Below are 21,449 nucleotides of genomic sequence, written 5' to 3'. Positions count from 1 at the left end.
ATTGTCAAAAATTTCGAAAATGGTCTGTGCTTACTCAGTGGAATGAGTGCGCCCTGGCGGCGAATTTCAGAGAAGGTCTCTCTGACGCCGTTAAAGATGTCATGGTGGGGTTTCCTACGCCCACAGGTCTGAATGAATCCATGACTATGGCTATTCAGATTGATCGGCGTTTGCGGGAGCGCAAACCTGTGCACCATTTGGCGGTGTCTTCTGAGCAGGCACCGGAGATTATGCAATGTGATAGAATTCTGTCCAGAAGTGAACGGCAGAATTATAGGCGTAAAAATGGGTTGTGCTTCTACTGTGGTGATTCTGCTCATGTTATATCAGCATGCTCTAAACGCACAAAAAAGGTTGATAAGTCTTTTGCAATTGGCACCTTACAGTCTAAGTTTATTTTGTCTGTAACTTTGATCTGTTCATTATCAACTATTACTGTGGATGCCTATGTGGATTCTGGCGCTTCCTTGAGTCTTATGGATTTGTCCTTTGCCAGGCGCTGTGGGTTTAGCCTAGAGCCTTTGGAAGTTCCTATCCCTCTGAAGGGTATCGACTCCACACCTTTGGCTAGGAATAAACCACAGTTCTGGACACAAGTGACTATGTGTATGACTCCTGACCATCGGGAGGTGATTCGCTTCCTTGTGTTGCATAACTTGCATGATGTCTTAGTGCTTGGATTGCCATGGTTGCAAACTCATAATCCAGTCCTTGACTGGAAAACAATGTCTGTGTTACGTTGGGGATGTCGGGGGGCTCATGGGGAAGTACCTTTGGTTTCCATTGCTTCATCTACTCCCTCTGAAATTCCGGCATTTTTGTCTGATTATTGTGATGTTTTTGAGGAGCCCAAACTTAGTTCTCTCCCCCCTCACCGGGATTGCGATTGTGCTATAGACTTGATTCCGGGCAGCAAGTTTCCCAAGGGTCGTTTGTTCAATCTATCTGTGCCTGAGCATGCTGCTATGCGAGAGTATATTAAGGAGTCCTTGGAAAAGGGACATATCCGTCCATCCTCATCCCCTTTAGGAGCAGGTTTTTTTTTCGTGGGTAAAAAAGATGGCTCCCTGAGGCCCTGTATTGATTATCGCCTGTTGAATAAGATTACAGTCAAATACCAGTATCCTTTGCCACTACTGACTGATTTATTTGCTCGTATTAAAGGGGCAAAGTGGTTCTCTAAGGTTGATCTTCGGGGTGCGTATAATTTGGTGCGGATCAAGCAGGGAGATGAGTGGAAAACTGCATTTAATACGCCCGAGGGCCATTTTGAGTATTTGGTAATGCCTTTTGGTCTTTCTAATGCTCCTTCAGTCTTTCAGTCCTTTATGCACGATATTTTCCGTAAATACCTGGATAAATTTATGATTGTGAATTTGGATGATATTTTGATTTTTTCGGATGATTGGGAGTCGCATGTTCAACAGGTTAGGAAGGTTTTTCAGGTTTTGCGGTCCAATTCTCTGTTTGTAAAGGGTTCAAAGTGTATCTTTGGGGTTCAGAAGATCTCCTTTTTGGGGTATATTTTTTCCCCTTCTTCTGTTGAGATGGATCCTGTCAAGGTTCGGGCTATTTGTGATTGGACGCAGCCTACTTCCCTGAAGAGTCTTCAGAAGTTCTTGGGCTTTGCTAATTTCTATCGTCGATTTATAACTGGGTTTTCAAGTGTTGCTAAACCTCTGACTGATTTGACTAAGAAGGGTGCTGATGTTGCCAATTGGTCCTCTGCGGCTGTGGAGGCCTTTCGGGAGCTTAAGCGCCGCTTTTCTTCTGCCCCTGTGTTGCGCCAGCCTGATGTTTCGCTCCCTTTTCAGGTTGAGGTTGATGCTTCCGAGATTGGAGCGGGGGCGGTTTTGTCGCAGAAAAGTCCCGATTGCTCAGTGATGAGACCATGTGCATTCTTCTCTCGAAAGTTTTCGCCCGCCGAGCGAAATTATGATGTCGGTAATCGGGAGCTCTGGGGCGACATCGGCCTACAATCAGCATGTCTGCTCTCTTACATCTAGGATAACAACATATTACATCTTTTTCTATTAATTTGAATGTGCACCATGTATGTTATCAATAGCGGCTCCAGCTCCTTGGAATATTGAGGCTTTTGATTATCAGCAAATGGTTTATTATGTAAATCAGGTATTGGTGTAACAGGTATTTAAAAACTGTATAATTTTTATTTAAAATATCTACTATATAATTGTCTAAGGGTCACTTCCGTCTGTCTGTCACGGATATTCATTGGTCGCAGCCTCTGTCTGTCATGGAAATCCAAGTCGCTGATTGGTCGTGGCAAAACGCCCATGACCATTGCCACGACCAATAAGCGACGGCCATATTCTGGCAGTGAAATGGCCGCTGCTTTACTGCCCTGCAGTCAGCGCTGAGCTCTCACACAGGGTTAATGCCAGCGTTTAACGGACCGTGGTGTAACGCACTCCAGTTACGCCGCTATTAACCCTGTGTGACCAACTTTTTACTATTGATGCTGCATATGCAGCACCAATAGTAAAAAGATCTAATATTACAAATAATAATAATAATAAAAAAAAAGGTTATTCTCACCTTCCGACGTCGCGTTCTGTCCTCGGCGGTGCAAGCGGCAGGTTCCGGTGCCAACGATGCTATGCGAGAAGGATCTGCCATGACGTCACGGTCATGTGACCGCGACGTCATCACAGGTCCTGCGCTCATACCAACCCTGGAACCGGAAGCTGCCGCGTGCACCGCACACAGGTGCCAGGACTTCAAGGGGCCTTCGGAAGGTGAGTATATGTTTATTTTTTATTTTAAGTCTTTTTTAACCAAGCATATAGTACCCACATTGCTATATACTACGTGGGCTGTGTTATATGCTACATCTCTGTGCTATATACTATGTAGCTGAGCAGCAATATACAACATGACTGTGCAATATATATAACGTGGGCTGTGCAATATTCTACATGACTGTGCAATATACTATGTGCTCTGTGTTATATCCTACGTAGCTGTGCAATATACTCTGTGGCTGTGTCGGTTCTGTTATATACTACGTCGACTGTGCAATATACTATGTGGCTCTGTTATATACTATGTGCCTCTACAATACACTATGTGGCTATGTTATATACTACGTGGCTCTGTTATATACTACGTAGCTATGTTATATACTACGTCGATTGTGTTATATACTACGTCACTGTGCAATATAGTATGTAGCCTGTGCTATATACTACCTACATATTCTAGAATACCCGATACATTAGAATCGGGCCACCATCTAGTGTGTATATATATATATATATATATATATATATATATATATATATATATATATATATACACTCACCAGCCACTTTATTAGGTACACCATGCTAGTAACGGGTTGGACCCCCTTTTGCCTTCCGAACTGCCTCAATTCTTCGTGGCATAGATTCAACAAGGTGCTGGAAGCATTCCTCAGAGATTTTGGTCCATATTGACATGATGGCATCACACAGTTGCCGCAGATTTGTCGGCTGCACATCCCAAAGATGCTCCATACAAGGCAGGATGGATCCATGCTTTCATGTTGTTTACGCCAAATTCTGACCCTACCATCCGAATGTCGCAGCAGAAATCGAGACTCATCAGACCAAGCAACGTTTTTCCAATCTTCTACTGTCCAATTTCGATGAGCTTGTACAAATTGTAGCCTCAGTTTCCTGTTCTTAGCTGAAAGGAGTGGTACCCGGTGTGGTCTTCTGCTGCTGTAGCCCATCTGCCTCAAAGTTCGACGCACTGTGCGTTCAGAGATGCTCTTAGGCCTACCTTGGTTGTAACGGGTGGCGATTTGAGTCACTGTTGCCTTTCTATCAGCTCGAACCAGTCTGCCCATTCTCCTCTGACCTCTGGCATCAACAAGGCATTTCCGCCCACAGAACTGCCGCTCACTGGATTTTTTTTCTTTTTCGGACCATTCTCTGTAAACCCTAGAGATGGTTGTGCGTGAAAATCCCAGTAGATCAGCAGTTTCTGAAATACTCAGACCAGCCCTTCTGGCACCAACAACCATGCCACGTTCAAAGGCACTCAAATCACCTTTCTTCCCCATACTGATGCTCGGTTTGAACTGCAGGAGATTGTCTTGACCATGTCTACATGCCTAAATGCACTGAGTTGCCGCCATGTGATTGGCTGATTACAAATTAAGTGTTAACAAGAAGTTGGACAGGTGTACCTAATAAAGTGGCCGGTGAGTGTGTATATATATATATATATATATATATATATATATATATATATATATATATATATATATATATATATATATACAGTGGGGCAAAAAAGTATTTAGTCAGTCAGCAATAGTGCAAGTTCCACCACTTAAAAAGATGAGGCGTCTGTAATTTACATCATAGGTAGACCTCAACTATGGGAGACAAACTGAGAAAAAAAAATCCAGAAAATCACATTGTCTGTTTTTTTATCATTTTATTTGCATATTATGGTGGAAAATAAGTATTTGGTCAGAAACAAACAATCAAGATTTCTGGCTCTCACAGACCTGTAATTTCTTCTTTAAGAGTCTCCTCTTTCCTCCACTCATTACCTGTAGTAATGGCACCTGTTTAAACTTGTTATCAGTATAAAAAGACACCTGTGCAGACCCTCAAACAGTCTGACTCCAAACTCCACTATGGTGAAGACCAAAGAGCTGTCAAAGGACACCAGAATCAAAATTGTAGCCCTGCACCAGGCTGGGAAGACTGAATCTGCAATAGCCAACCAGCTTGGAGTGAAGAAATCAACAGTGGGAGCAATAATTAGAAAATGGAAGACATTCAAGACCACTGATAATCTCCCTCGATCTGGGGCTCCACGCAAAATCCCACCCCGTGGGGTCAGAATGATCACAAGAACGGTGAGCAAAAATCCCAGAACCACGCGGGGGGACCTAGTGAATGAACTGCAGAGAGCTGGGACCAATGTAACAAGGCCTACCATAAGTAACACACTACGCCACCATGGACTCAGATCCTGCAGTGCCAGACGTGTCCCACTGCTTAAGCCAGTACATGTCCGGGCCCGTCTGAAGTTTGCTAGAGAGCATTTGGATGATCCAGAGGAGTTTTGGGAGAATGTCCTATGGTCTGATGAAACCAAACTGGAACTGTTTGGTAGAAACACAACTTGTCGTGTTTGGAGGAAAAAGAATACTGAGTTGCATCCATCAAACACCATACCTACTGTAAAGCATGGTGGTGGAAACATCATACTTTGGGGCTGTTTCTCTGCAAAGGGGCCAGGACGACTGATCCAGGTACATGAAAGAATGAATGGGGCTATGTATCGTGAGATTTTGAGTGCAAACCTCCTTCCATCAGCAAGGGCATTGAAGATGAAATGTGGCTGGGTCTTTCAACATGACAATGATCCAAAGCACACCACCAGGGCAACGAAGGAGTGGCTTCGTAAGAAGCATTTCAAGGTCCTGGAGTGGCCTAGCCAGTCTCCAGATCTCAACCCTATAGAAAACCTTTGGAGGGAGTTGAAAGTCCGTGTTGCCAAGCGAAAAGCCAAAAACATCACTGCTCTAGAAGAGATCTGCATGGAAAAATGGGCCAACATACCAACAACAGTGTGTGGCAACCTTGTGAAGACTTACAGAAAACGTTTGACCTCTGTCATTGCCAACAAAGGATGTATTACAAAGTATTGAGATGAAATTTTGTTTCTGACCAAATACTTATTTTCCACCATAATATGCAAATAAAATGATAAAAAACAGACAATGTGATTTTCTGGATTTTTTGTTCTCAGTTTGTCTCCCATAGTTGAGGTCTACCTATGATGTAAATTACAGACGCCTCTCATCTTTTTAAGTGGTGGAACTTGCACTATTGCTGACTGACTAAATACTTTTTTGCCCCACTGTATATATATATATATATATATATATATATATATATATATATCTTTTTTTAACTCCTACTTCTGTCCTTTCATCAGTTTCATTATCATCAGAGGCAAAATTACAGTGAAAGGTAGCACTTTTTATATACAAAAGATTTAATAGGCGATATCACAGCTGATCCTGACTCCCCATTGTTCACAATGATTTTTGCACACGCTCATTAGAGGTCGTAACAAAAAAGATAGGATCAAAGTGTGTTAATTGTGACCAATGTACATGTGTTATTTCCTGAAACAACATGAAGTATGAATCTAAAAAAAGTCCAAGTGGTCGGTGTTAAAATTGCAAGATTTCTAATTTTTTGTTTTAATAAAAATCGCGATATGAAAAAATAAAAAAATGAGTCACAAATAAAAAAAATAAATACATTTAGCCAAAAAACTGCAATTATTAAGTGATAGGTCATTGTCTGATGACACATTCCCTTTTACTTTAGCTGAGGCTTTTCATGCCTCAATTATTGTCTGTTTGTTTTTCACCATCATTAAATGCATTTCTTGGTCCTGTGCTGACCCTCCATGTTGATGTACTTTCTCACCCTGTACTCCTTACTGTTGGTTGTCCCTCTGTACTAGTGTGCCAGGTCACTGACTATAGTCACAGTCACTGAATAGAGAGCAATAGCCGGCGTTAGAAAACACCGCTGCCGAGGTGGTAGGGGGCAACAAGAGCGTCAGCGACCACTGTGTGCCATGTTGTCAATGACCAGACCGTTGTGTTGTCATTGTAAGCATAGAACAATCCAGAATACAGATAAAAGTAATGCTGCAGATTTTATGTTAAAGTAAACACTGATAGAATGTCCTGTGTCCAGAGCACAGCCTGACGGACGGGGCACGGCACAACATAAATATTCTAATCGCAAGTCGTAAAACTGTTTGATTTTCTTTTTTAATGCTTGTTAAAGTTTCAGTTTGGTATGAGATTTTGTTTATTAAATTATTATTTTTTTTTACTCACAGTTTATCTGCTGGATTGAAGATGACAGATGAAAAGAGCACATAATGATTCCTGCAGCTCAGGTACTGTCTGTCTGTCTCATATCTATCTATCTAGAAAGTCAGAAAAAATGGCTCAGTAAAGCCACGGTTTTCCACTTTGATTTTTGGAGTGCTGCCAGTTTTTTTCTGATTTTCTATTTTGGCGGTTTGAACATCACCTTTACAGGTTTTATTGCACCCATTTTTTAGGTAGTGCTGCCAAATGTTCTTTAATTATCTGTCTATCTATCTATTATCTATCTACTATGTATCTATTATCTATCTTTCCATTTATCATCTATCTATCCATCTATTATCTATCTCTCTATCATCCATCTATCTATTATCTATCTATCTATCTATCTATCTATCTATCTATCTATCTATCTATCTATCTATCTATCTATCATCTATCTATTATCTATCTATCTATCATCTATCTATTATCTATCTATCTATCTATCTATCTTTCTATCTATCTATCTATCTATCTATCTATCTATGTATCTATCATCTATTATCTATCTATCTATCTATCTATCTATCCATTTATTATCTATCCATCTATTATCTATCTCTCTATCATCCATCTATCTATTATCTATCTATCTATCTATCTATCTATCTATCTATCTATCTATCTATCTATCATCTATCTATCATCTATCTATCTATCTATCTATCTATCTATCATCTATCTATTATCTATCTATCTATCTATCTATCCATCTATTATCTATCTCTCTATCTATTTATCTATCTATTATCTATTATACTATTTTTATTGCACCCATTTTTTAGGTAGTGCTGCCAAATGTACTTTAATTATCTGTCTATCTATCTATTATCTATCTATTATCTATCTATTATCTATATATCCATCTATCATCTATCTATCTATCTATCTATCTATCTATCTATCTATCCATCTATTATCTATCTCTTTATCTATTTTCTATTTATCTATCTATTATATATCTATCATCTATATATCGATTTATCTATCTGTTATTTATTATCTATTTATCTATTCTCTATCTATCTATTATCCTATCTATCTATCTATCTATCTATCTATCTATCTATCTATCTATCGTCATTTCATATTTGTATGTACTTAGTATTTCCAATGGATACATTGTATACGATAAGATCTTGGTGGTGCAGTAAAGTTTTCTTGGTCTTTGACTTTCCGAGCGTCTCTACCTTATAACAGTTGGTTTTTTCACTTCGCTTCTAAAGGTCACACTAAATTCGTGTTGTGATTGATGGGAGCGCCTGGGACATAATCACGGTTCCGCTGTTCGGAGGCAAAGTACAACGTGATGAAGTAGTTTTTAAGAACAGGGACCAAGCTGAATTAGTGAGTCAGAATAAAATGCAGTTGACATTTTGAAATAGTGAACAAAGAGTTAAGACATAGAAAGTATGATAAACATAATGTGCGTCCGTCAAGAAAAAAAATAATTACTGTACATTTTATTGCTGTAAAAAACATTACATTTTTCACATTTTAGCTAAAAACTCTCGTAACCCGTTCCTGCCCTACGTCGTATACATACAGCGCAGACAGATGGACCTACCCTGCTATACATGTAGGGAGGTCTTATGACGTGGGCTCGGGATGGGTCCGCGTCATCAGCGGATGTGAAATCTAGCTATGGCTGACACCACGTTGTTACTGTTCGGATCAGAACAGCTCCTATACAAGTTATTTAACCCCTCGGATGACATCTTAGGGAAACGCATGTCTTACGGCATCTATCTTCAGTCCCTTCCATTGTGATACAGGGGTTCAGATGGGTTTCTTTTTGCAAACACCCCCCAGGTCTACTGTTTTTTAACTCCTATATGAATACATGGCATTGTAATGTACAAGAACCCAAATCATCTCACACAGAAAAAAATAAAAGAATAACTTTAATATGAAGATAAAAAAAAGCATTATGATAAAAAAAATTACAAAAATGCAATTTTCCAATAAAAATCCATTTTAAGGCTAAAATTCCAAAAGAAAAACCACACATGTTAGGTATTACCTTGTTTACAACGACCTCAACGCTTACATTTTCACAACAGTTGTTACGTACAGTAAAGCTTTTTTGGTGCTTTTTTAACTACGTAATTTGTGTGTAAATAAAGCCCATACCCAGACAGCTTTAGGCTGGAGTCACACGATCATATCAAAAATCGCAGCCCCGAGAGTTGTCTGAGTGAAATCCATATGTTATTGCATGTTAATGTGAATGCATTCCCAGTATGCAATATTTTTCCTTTCTTGCACAGAGTATAAAATCCGTATGCCATGCGTTTGTAATATCCTCTTTTACATACAATATTACTCTATGTAAATTAAAGCTAGTTTTCAAAATTAATAAAGCAAACTTAGATAGATAGATAGATAGATAGATATAGATATCCTGTAATTTAATAATTTCACAAGCCCCTCTACGCATTATAAGCTTGCTCCCTTTAGTGCCTTTCATGTGGCACTAAAGAGTGTTTAGCTTTGTTTAACCTAATAGATACATTTAAAATTGATGATGATAGCCAGCAAAGGTAAAGCAGACAGCTGTGTGCTGATATTTACAGGCTGGGAAGGTCCATGGATATTGGGCCCTTCACAGCCTAAAAATACCAGCCTACAACCACCCCAGAAATGGCGCATCACATTAGATGCGCCAATTCTGACACTGTACCCAGCTAATTGCCAATTGCCCTGTTGTGGTGCCTGTCGGTGTAATTGTAGTTAAGGTTGATGTCAGCTGTGATTTGCACTACCTTTACCCAATTGACAGCACAACAGGGCAATCGGGAAGAGCCGGGCAAAGTACTACAATGTAATTTGTAAAAAATCACAGCTGGCATCATGCCGTCTGGTTATGGAGAGGTTGATGAAAAGTGAGGGAACCAGCACCAAACATTGTGTTGCATGCTTTATATGGCTCTCAACAACCAGCAGTTTATAAGCTGCACAGACACCAGTGCTTTATATGAAACAAACAGCTTCTTATAAGATCCAGTCAATGAAGTGGAAGAAGTGGCACTCGGTGATCTGGTGGAAAAATCTTTTTTAATGTAGAAAATCATTTCATGGATGCAGGGGAGCGGGTACAGTGGTGGATGATCACCTTTTTCGCGTAGGGCAGACACTTCAACGGGTCCAAGAATTTATTGGACCCGTTGAAGAATTTGTCTGATGCGAAACGGCCGTTGTCCACCACTATACCTGCTCCCCTGCATCCATGAAATGATTATCTACATTAAAGAAGGATTTCCCACCAGATCACTGAGTGCCAAATCTTCCACTTTTTGGATTGATAGTAATGGAGATGAATCTACCAGACACCCCCATTACTAACCCAGTAATAAAAAATATAAAACACCCGTGCAAAAAAAAAGTTTATTTAAATAGACTTTCCCCCACACATTCCCTGGTTCACCAATTTATTTGAAAAAAAAGAAAGCCATGCAGGTCCGCCATAGTTCTTGGAATCTGCAGTAGTCTGCCGAATCCAACGTAGTCCACAAATGGATGCCTGAAAGTCATAAAAAGAGAGGAAAAAAACAATACTCTCCCTTTTTCATCAATTTATTCCAAAAAATGTTCCCTTGCAGATCCGACATAGTCCAATGTTCCCCGAATCCGGTGCCAGCGACTGTGAATAGCAGGAACAATAGATACTGCTATTCACAGGCGCTGGATACTGTTGTCACCACTCATCAGAGTTGCCGGCAGCTTTCCGCAAGACCTGGCGGTTCTGAACAACGGTGACATCAGTAACTATACCGCTCATCAGTCGCTGTATCAAAAATATTCGGTGACAGCAGAGCGACATGTTCCCAAATATGCCAGAGCATTCTTATGGAAAGCTGCCAACAATTGCGGATGTTTACAGGAATTGTAGGAAATATCCCAGCAATAAGCAAAACGAAGCTGTAAAAATGAAATATATGAAGCATTGAATGTTTAATCTAGAGATAAGGTTGGTGACCTCAAATAAACGAGCAAAGCAGGAGGCAGCAAGAAGGAGCTATATATAAGGACTTGGCACAAAGAAGGTTGTAATTACCAGAAAGCAATTTGTAAAGTTGTATGCATTCTAATTAGCATAATGTAGAGTTAGTGGTTTATAAAGCACACACTGCTGAAATAGCGGAGTTATAAGACGGGTGTAAGAATGTTTTCTAAAAGGCATCAACGTCCACATTCAGTCTTCATAGCAGAGGAATAGCATCATTATCCAATTTAGCGCTCTCAAATAATGTGGACTGCCGTCATAGACGGGAATGTCACTTTGTTTTTCAGCAAAGCTATCATAACATTGGAAGATGGGTCCAATTAGTCAATCGTCAGCATATTTACAGATGTAGCAGTGCAGAATTTGGTGCTGTGCTGTTTGTGCCTTTTGTTTCCTTCACCTCTCACTGAAAGGGGACGTCTGGGCATGTGATATTGACGACCAAGCCTTAGGATATATCACGTTTCCAAATGGTGAAGGTCTGACACCCAACACTTCTGCCGATCAGCTGTTCTTAACCCCAGAAGTGGCCGGATGTAAACATTGAATCTAGCTGTACAGCACAGCTTTGTACAATGTGTGTAGGACCCTCATTATTTCAATACTGATGACCTATTTTAAGTATTTATCATCAGTTTAGATCCATGGACAAGCCCTTTAATGGAGGAGACTTTAATCTGTAGGACTATATGTACCGTAATAAAAGTAAGATCATGGGGATTCTCTGGGGTCCTTATAGAGGGGACCCAGCCTTGATTTCTAGCATCCCCATTAATACTGAGTCAAGAAGCTGTGCAGGACTCTGAAGTGTGAGTAACGTTGATAAGCGCCAAATGTGATGGATTGACAACTGGGTCAATGCTTCTGCTAAATGCCTACTAGGATTATAAGATGTTCCTGGTTTAAAGTGGTTAGTTTCTTTCGAAAGGCATCCATGAAAGGACACCCAGTGACCAAATGACTAGGTCATGGACACTCAAGGCTTATTGGAGCAATGGAAGATGGTGGCCTGGTCAGATGAATCCCATTTTGTTTTGCATTGTGTAGGAGAAATGGCGCAAGGATGCACTTTCAAAGGAAGACACGCTTGTGAAGGCAGTGTCATGAGCTGTGAAAAGTTTTGCAGGGAAACCATGGGTCTTGGCTTTCAAATGGATGTTACTTTGACACATAACAGTATCCCCTACCTAAATATTGTACAGACCAAGTACATTCCTGATGTTAACGGCATTCGCTAATACTTTCAGCAGGGTAAGTCTTCAGGAATGGTTAGAGGAACATGATAGAAAAGTTCAAGGGGTTGACTCCAAATTCTTCAAATTGTAATTTGATTGAACTTCTGTATGAGATGATGAAAAAGCAATTCTTTTCTAGCAATTTGCGAGACTTCGAGGTCCCACTACTAACATCTTGATAACAGATGGAACAGAACTCCTTCACACACGTGGTTTGGTGTCCACATCCTGAGGAGTCAGAGCTGCTTTGTTGGCTAAAGGGGATGTATACAAGGTTAGGCAGGTTGTTTTGTTGTTATAACTAATCTGTAAGGATTCTTCGTTAGAATCATATTACTTGGGAAACGTAAACCCAATGTTATAGAGTTTGGGGCAAATTTTGTTCTGATTTCCTTTTCTAATCCATATTGGGACTTTATAGCCAATTTATAGCACATTAATGGCTCATTTGGGAATTGTATGAGATTTGATACTGCCCAGAATCGCCCTTAGGTAATTTTGCAAACAATTAAAGCTATTATTATGTCTGGAGTTGGTATGAATCGACTTGCAGTACTCAGTCTCATCGGCGTGTCCGTGCTCTATGGCTGCAGGAGGGGAGGCCTGAGAACTGTCTCTGTCCTGACGGCATCAATCACTTCTGGTGCAACATACATGTGACATTTCACCAAGCTGGCTACTCAAAAGAAGAGCCACGGGTGCCATCATGTAAGAAGTGGTTCTCGGGGCTCCCATCCATCAGGGATTACTGACATGGCCGATCACTCTGGTACTGCCAATGGATTCGCACCAATTCTAGTTATTTTCTTTACTGTTAGGGGGCTGCATTACTATGAGCGTCATGATTAGTAGATTTTCTGGTAGAGTTGGTTCAAATTTATTTGAACGTTCCATTCCATTATCCACAAGAGTTCTCTGTGGCTACTGCGCGGGAGCGGGAGTACCGCCTCTTACTTGCTGGCATTCATGGCTTTTTTTTTTATTAGCCAGACCATTGCAATGTCATTGTTATGGCGTGATTAATATGTGATATCGCGCCCGGCCAACAGGTAAAAAAAAATGCCAAGGAAGCCATCAAGTAAGAGTTGGTGCTCCCACTGGCGGACACAGATAAGAGGGCCCTCATGCAAGAACAATGTATGAGCCCTTTGCAGTCCAATAACTCATCATAATACAAAATTACATATGTTATGGAGGTGGAAATGGGCCCCTGTGTAGCTGCCCAGGTGGTACCAATGATAAGTCTGCCCCTGGGTACTCCTCTCCTGTAAACCGGCAACAGACCACTGTTGTTGCTGACGGAATGGGACGATGAAATCAATTTGCACCAATTCTAGTAAAAATAAACTTTCCCCAGAATCTTATGTTGTGCGATTTGATTGAATGTATGAATAGATAGACAACTGGGCGTTCCCATTCTCCTTTTCAGTAGAGTATGTCCATACACAGCCTGTCCTGCCAGATCAGGTCAGCTTCTCACTGTGTAATGATACATCACTCATTGGGAAAGGGAATAGAAGCACTTTCAGCAAATTCTGAGTGAAAACTTAGATCTTTATTATTATACGCTGGGAAAAAGTCCTTTAGTTTGGAGACAGATTAAAGAGAAAAATTCCTGGGCAGATATTTTTTGTATGTACATTGATTTGCATCGTACACCTAGAAGAAATGATGGAAGTACACATTTTCAATAGTCTAGACAAGTGAAGCTATTATTCTGTTTCTATGGTAACCAGTGTAATTTTTTTTGTGGAGCCTTGTACAGTATGTATAAGTATATATATATTTTTTACTTCTCTTAGAAATACAATTGTCAGACTATTGAAAGCTTTCAAGGGCTTCGCGTCCAAGAACAATACAGGTGATTCCATTTAAGTGAAGCAATTAAGCTATTATGATCGCTTTGTCTCTAACCTCCCAATGGAATAGATGGAGAAAGAGCACGTAGTATAACAATGTACTGCTATCTGCTGGCTGTATGCACATATCCAACAAAGGCAAAGAAAGAACTGTATATCCTATATTGCCATAATCCTGATTATATTTTCCACCACTCACATGCAATATTTAGAAGAATGCATTTAGCTGCATAAATTACTAAATCTATTTAGCAAAATCCAGAATATTGCAATGAGGTGGATTACAACGCAAAGTAGATGATCAGGTTTATCAGATTTAAGAATAAGGATGTGACAAATGAAACTTTCGAAATAGTTTTCATTAAAAAAAATTTCTACCATTTTGTTTTTGTCTTTTATTTATCTCAATGCATTGCAGAAAGATTACAAAACTGACCGTTCTCCTGCATTGATAGCTTTGTATTACTCCACTAATGGCACAATCTACTCTCCCCTTCCTTCTCTTAGTGTTCGAGGCGACAACAGGGAGGGGGGAAAGCTGTATTCAGATTACTACAATTTGGAGAGGGGGGAAAGCATCTGTAGTCTCAGGAAGGGCAGAAAAAAAGTCTATAGTAAAAAAGGAAAAGGAAATGAATATGAAATAAGTGCATGATAGAAGCGATGTGTTATACTCCATTCCCGATCTCACAGCACAGTTTCAGGTCCTTGATGTCCTTGCGTTGAAAGTGTTGTCCAAGATGTTCAAAAGATGGCAATGAAACAAACAATGTTTTAAAGTAATAAAATAACTTAAATCCTTTGCTGATTCAGCACCGCCTCTCCAATGTGGACCATGTTAGTTATATTCTAGCCTTACAATCACATTTAACCTCTTTTACGAGCTTTGATCACTGCTATTAGAGACAGATGTCAGGTATGTAACACAGCCGTCATCTGCCGTGTCTGGAGTGGGCTCAACTGCGGATCTCCGTCTACACATGTTGACCCCAGGGTGGACGTAGTGATACTTACATCTACACTTGCATTTTTTCGATCACTGCACAGTGACTGGCGCAGAAGTCACACATGCCCTGCTTCATTCAGACAGGATATATAAACCATGTTCTTGAGAATGGTGAGGATCCTACCAGCCAAACCCCAAAAGAATAGAACCAATCTCTACTGAAAACATGACCCTTGCTGAAGTTGGAGGGACTTAAAATGTATTGTAAGATTAATAGTGCCCCATAATAACACCACATAGTAGGGGAATGCCACCATACTGACAATTACCAATCACGACCATCAAAATGCAATATAAAAGACAAATAATACTGCAGACCATATCAACATATTGTCAACATATACAGTAGTTATTATACCACCATACTGACCATTAATCAAAAATAATATACAAATACTGATATTAGCAACCATGTAAAATTAGATATACTACTCACATTCTCGCTGATTTTATTCATTTTCCTTTCGCCCCAAACCACCATGACATCTCTGTCTATCCATAAGTCTTCTTTGCAGAATGTAATGCAGAGATATCTTCGGCTTTCTGCTTTTTCAGCACACTTGTATCATTCCCCAAGTACTGCATGAGCCATGTAGTGCTATAACCAGTCCCTTAGAGGGTCATAATGCCCCCTCTGTTCCCTGCACAGTAATAGTGACCGCTTTCTGTGCCTCACACAATAAAACTGCCCCTGCACAGTAATAATGTCCTATCTATATCTCCACATAGTAAAAATGTCCTCTCTGTGCCTCCACATAGTAATAATGCCCCCTCTGTTCCCTGCACATTAATAATGTCCTATCTATACCTCCACATAGTAATAACGTCCTCCCTGTGCCTCCGCATAGTAATAATGCCCCTCACACCTCCTTATAGTAATAATGTCCCCTCTGTGTCTCCACATAGTAATAATGTCAACCATGCTTCCTTATACTAATAGTGCCACCCATGCCTCCGTATAGTAATAATGCTCCCATGCCTCCACATGGCCATTTTGCCCCCATGACTTCTTATACTGATAATGCCACCCATGCCTCCTTATAGTAATAATGGCCCATTTGCTTCCTTATAATAATAATAATTAATAAAGCCCCGTTTGTGCCTTCTTGTAATAATGACTACCTTATTTTGCCTCCTTATAATAGTGACCCCTCCATTGTTCCTCCTTGTAATAATGATTTCCAATGGAGCCTCATTATAATACGGACCCCTTATTATAATGATCGGCCCAATGTGCCTTGCTATAATAATAATTCCTCATTGTGCCGTCTTTTAAAAATCACCTCCCATTTTGTCCCCTTTAAAAAATAATCACTCCTCATTGTACCTCCTTTTAAAGACCACCCCTTATTGGGTCATTTTTTTAAATTCACACCACAGTGCCTCCCTTAAATACTGACCCCTTATTCTGCACTTTATTAATAATGACCCCTAGTGTGCCTCTTTTTAATACTGACCTCCTATTTTGCATTCCTTATACCTTCTAAAGGATACAAAAAATATAGATTTATTTTCCCGACTCCGCTTCTATATTGGGTAGTACTAGTGATCATCTTCTTGACAGGAGACTTCGGTCTCGAGCATGCGGAGTGTCAAAGTGATGTCGTTGTACCGCTTGAAGTCCCCTGAGTAACACCAGCCTGCACAAGCTGAAAGCGTCGTACAGCTGCCTTAAGTGGCTGATGGCCCGCCTAGCAATTCCCAGAATTGCCTGATGACCAGTCTGGCCCTGTATAGATGATAAATGTTTAATATGGGTAAACTACTTTTAACTCTATCTCCAGAGCAGAAGGTGTTCTTTCAAATGTGCATGGCTTCTTTGTGGCACGTAGCTTTTCTTTTCAAGATCTCCCCAATCCGGTTTCTTAGCAGGAAATGTCAAAGTCCTGCCATTGTGGTTTGCTGCAGGCAGTTCCTGGCTGCTGGAGTTTTCAGGCAAATTAAACGGGGCAACATATAGGACATTTCGCAACTACTGTTGTGATCCCCATAGCAGCTCAGGTCACTACAACTTATTTTATTAGTTTAATACCTTCCCTGATTTATGGCCACTTTTGTAAAAATCTCTCAATTTCTTCTTTCACATTTCCTACCTAATTTGTAACCTGTAATAATAAAGTTATTAAAAGGAAGGATTTTATTTTACATTTCGATTTGACGTCCCTAATTTTCTTCTTTTGAAATGAAGCCTGCGATCTTACAGAAAGTCTTATGATAGTGGTTGGATTAATATTTCAGCATTGTATGTACATTACAAGGGATCTAAACCTTATTCAGAGCTTCTTGAAGTCTCATTATCGGGTTTTATTGTGCTGAGACGAATGCAGGAAATTCAGCTGTTTCAATGCTCCTTCAATTCCCTACTTTATCCAATCATTAGTGGTGGAACAATAGCATACAGGTCTGAGGGCAAACCTTGGAGATTAGGAATTAAGAAAAATTGCATCGCCCAGAAGTTAAATAGTTTTTATCGATCCTAGAAAGGGAAATACAAGGAAAATCAATGGGAGGAACGATGATCACCTTGTCTTCTCACCAACCCAAGGTGACACAAGAGAATGGAGGACTAGGACTTTACAGATCGTTCATCTATCAGGACATTCTCTTAAGATCTAAGAATATTATGGTTTAATAACCTTTACTAAGGTTCTCCACCAAGTGGTCCATTTAGTTATGAACTTCAGGATGTAACGTACAACAATTCACATTTATTACACAATCCACTGGCCTACCAGAGGATCTTACCAAAGTTCCCTCAACAGATGAGAGAATTTATTGAAAAGGAATTGAATTATGCTTTAATTTTTTTTAGTTTGTGAACTCTTCAGAATTTTCCAAATGTCTGCATAATTTTAACTTAATGGGGATCCGACAGCAGTTTTTTGTTATATAATCTGAAAGAAGGATAATATTGGGCAAGACAGCCTGATTCCAACAATGTGTCACTTACTGGACTGCTTGGTGCAGTTTTGATAGAATCCCTGTTTTCTCTGCTGCAGATCGAGCAATGTTCGGAATGCTGAGCCCTGTATAACCCCACCAACATCACTGATTGACAGCTTGCTTTGTACACTGTACATTTTCAGAAGCTGCTAATCAGTTGTGGAGGAGGGGTTACATCGATTAGATGGACTGACCAGCACGTGAGACCTAGCCCTGCTGTGATAATCTCCTGCTAATAGAACACTGATTGTATTGAAACTACACAACACACCCTGGAAAGTGACACATCCCTGGAATCATATTCTCTTGCCCTGTGTTATACTGCTCTCAGATAAAATAAAAACTTGCTGACAGATTCCCTTTAAAATTACAAAAAAAATTCACACAAATCCTAAAAGTAGAGAAGGCGAATCAAGTAAAAAATATTAGACTTTGTCACTTTTTTATAGTCTATTATTTGAAAAAGAGTTTGGTATAAACTTGAAACATGTAATAAAGCTACTATCAAACACTTCCACATGCCCAAGTGCGCCTTTATTAATTCTTAGTGGGGCTGCTGTAAAAAGTCAAGGGCAGCACTTGGGAAGCCCCATAGGGAATGAATGGAGCGACGGTCAAACAAGTGCACTGCTGGTCCTTTGTAACAGGGGCATAAGCGCCCCCTTCTGCCGATCAGTGTGAGTCTGTTTATTAAAACAGGTCCCCCATTCACACCTGATTGTCACCCAATTGATTGAAATCACCAGACATCCTAAAGATTCACATAATTTTACCAATCATGTGAATTGGATCATTTGCCTTCAATTAAAAAAAAAAGAAAAATGTTAACATATTTGACTCCTTTGTTTAATTATGTTTTTCGTTATCTACTTTTAGGAGTTTAAAAACCTGACAGTTTTAGATAAAATTTATGCAGAAATGCAGAGAATTCTAAAATGTTCACAAACTTTCAAGCTCCACTGTACATCTGCCATTGACACCCATTAAAAATATGTATACCATATAATCTGCTTTTCTTGTCTGTTTCCTATTGCACTATATAGTACCATGCCAAAGGGACATGCATCGGATATTAGTCTATAGGCATGCCGGTGTAAATGTTGGGGCACGTTTTCTAGATGAGCTCCTTATATGAATTTGCTGTGAATTGATCCTAAGATTGACAGTGGTTTTTGCCAATTTTAGTGCTCATTATTACTTATGAGTGAGTGTACTCATTGCTCGGGTTTTTTTCCCGAGCACGCTCGGGTTGTCTCCGAGTATTTGTTAGTGTTCGGAGATTTAGTTTTCATTGCCGCAGCTACTAGTCAGGCTGAGCGCATGTGGGGGTTGCCTGGTTGCTAGGAAATCCCCACATGTAATCAAGCTGTCTAGTAGCTGTAAATCATTCAGCTGGGGCGATGAAAACTAAATCTCAGAGCACTAAGAAATACTCGGAGACCACCCGAGCGTGCTCAGGAAAACCCAAGCAACGAGTATATTCGCTCATCACTACTCATTATTCTAATGTGTGTCCTTCCTCTTAACCCAACATGTTGCAGGACGAGTAACACAAAATGACCAACTTTGAGCAAAAAACATTATTTTGAGATACTCTATAGGGCAATATCTATGCTATGATTAGAGATGAGCAAATACATTTTATTGGAATTAAATTCTACTTGATTCTTAGAAAAATCCACATTCGCCAAAATATAGATTTTTTTGTAATACGATTCTGTGAGGAATAAGCAGAGTGGCAATTGCTCAGTGATTGTTTTCTGAACCAAAATGTGCATCAAATGGTTAAATAAAAAAGAGCTAGGCTTGCCTCATCACTCCTCTCTTCGACCCTTCTGCTACTCACCACCAGCCATCAGATCCTCACAACATCTTCTGATCCCCCTCTGTTTACATTGCCATCTTCAGTCATCTCACACTGCACCAGAATTCATGGCATCCAGGAGGATTTGCACAGGCACATAAGAGGTCAATAGAGTCACGACATGTGCATAGCACTGCAGGTGCAGAACCCTCGCGGGAGCCATGATACCCGTACGTCCAGTGCAGTGTGAGAAACCGAAGACTCCAGTGTGAGCGGCAGGGTTCAAAAGATGCAACGAAGACCAGACTGGTGGCGGTGAGTAGCGGAGGGGCCAGATAGGGAAGTAGGGGGTAAGTATAACAATATTTCTATTTTACATATTACGTTTATTATACTCAGAGATCTGGAGAGATCCCAGAGCATAATAAAGGACATTACTTTTGAGAAGAATCACTTCACCGCAAAATCGAATTTCTGGGAAAAAATATGCGAACAGGGGAATTAGAATTTTGGCTGTTCCGCTCATTTCTACCTATGATGTATGTGCAGAAGTATCTATTCAAACTTGTACATAAATGGGTAAAGACTCTGCTCTGTGTTTCCAAAAAATCAGAATATGCTCCAGGTTGCCCTTTGCAACCAATATTATAAATGTACATTTTTTTCAACATCTCAAACAATAGAAAAACTTATAGAAAGAAACCTCTGTCGAACAGCAAAAATACTACTGCATGCATGGTGCTGCATCTCAACAGTGAGAAAACTCTCTGAATCCTTACGTTATGAATACTTCATGTATATTTTTGGGAACAATATGGCTGTTAAAAGTAATTTGACCTACAGTTAATGCAATAAAAAGATTAGGCTATGCCATTGTGCCGGATAAGAATTTCAATTGTCGAAGCAAATATTACCGCAGTATTTCGATGGTGTAAGGCTGGTTTCACACTTGCGTTTTGATCTGCAGCGTTTTAGCTCTAAAAAACACATGCGTTTTTTTTTCCTATACTTAACATTAAAAACGCATGCTTTTTTTAGCATGAGTTTTGACGCGTTTTCGGCAATGCATGCGTTTTTTGATGCGTGCGTTCAGTTGCAGAAATGCAACCTGTAGTAATTTCTAGCGGCGTTTTTTTGCCGCAAAAAAACGCATGCGTTTATTCGCGGCAAAAAAATGCATTGCTGTCTATGTAAACGCATGCGTTTTTAAGCACATGCGTTTGCTTGCATTAAAAACGCATGCGTTTTTATAGAAAAACACAAGAAAACACAAGAAAAAACAAGAAAACCCTAACCCTAACCCTAAACACAAGAAAAAACAAGAAAACCCTAACCCTAACCCTAGGGTTACTAGGGATCCTAACCCTAACCCTAACCCTAACCCTAAGGTTAGGATCCCTAGTAACCCTAGGGATCCTGTCATGATCTCTGCAGGCAGAGATCATAGCAAGCCTATAGAGGGACAAGTCCAATTCCACAAGCGGCCACCGGGGGAGCCCAGAATCCAAATTCACAACAGTACCCCCCCCTCAAGGAGGGGGCACCGAACCCTCACCAGATCCACCAGGGCGACCAGGATGAGCCCTATGGAAGGCACGAACAAGATCAGAAGCATGAACATCAGATGCATTGACCCAAGAATTATCCTCCTGGCCGTAACCCTTCCAG

General features: G+C 40.1%; 1 protein-coding gene across 3 annotated transcripts in view; it reads left to right on the top strand.

Annotated features, from left to right (window-relative positions):
• Positions 1 to 21,449, top strand: part of B3GALT1 (beta-1,3-galactosyltransferase 1) — a 418,576-nt gene that overhangs the window by 135,151 nt on the left and 261,976 nt on the right. For all 3 annotated transcript variants that reach the window (XM_077272797.1, XM_077272798.1, XM_077272800.1), the window contains exon 2: positions 6,895 to 6,954. The gene's annotated coding sequence lies outside the window, so the exon portion shown is untranslated. The remainder of the gene's footprint in view (positions 1 to 6,894; positions 6,955 to 21,449) is intronic.

Source organism: Ranitomeya variabilis, chromosome 7, assembly GCF_051348905.1.
Source record: "Ranitomeya variabilis isolate aRanVar5 chromosome 7, aRanVar5.hap1, whole genome shotgun sequence".
In the NCBI taxonomy this organism is placed as follows: Eukaryota; Metazoa; Chordata; class Amphibia; order Anura; family Dendrobatidae; genus Ranitomeya; species Ranitomeya variabilis.
Note: the sequence above shows the minus strand (reverse complement) of the source record. Positions and strands in the feature narration are given on the sequence as shown.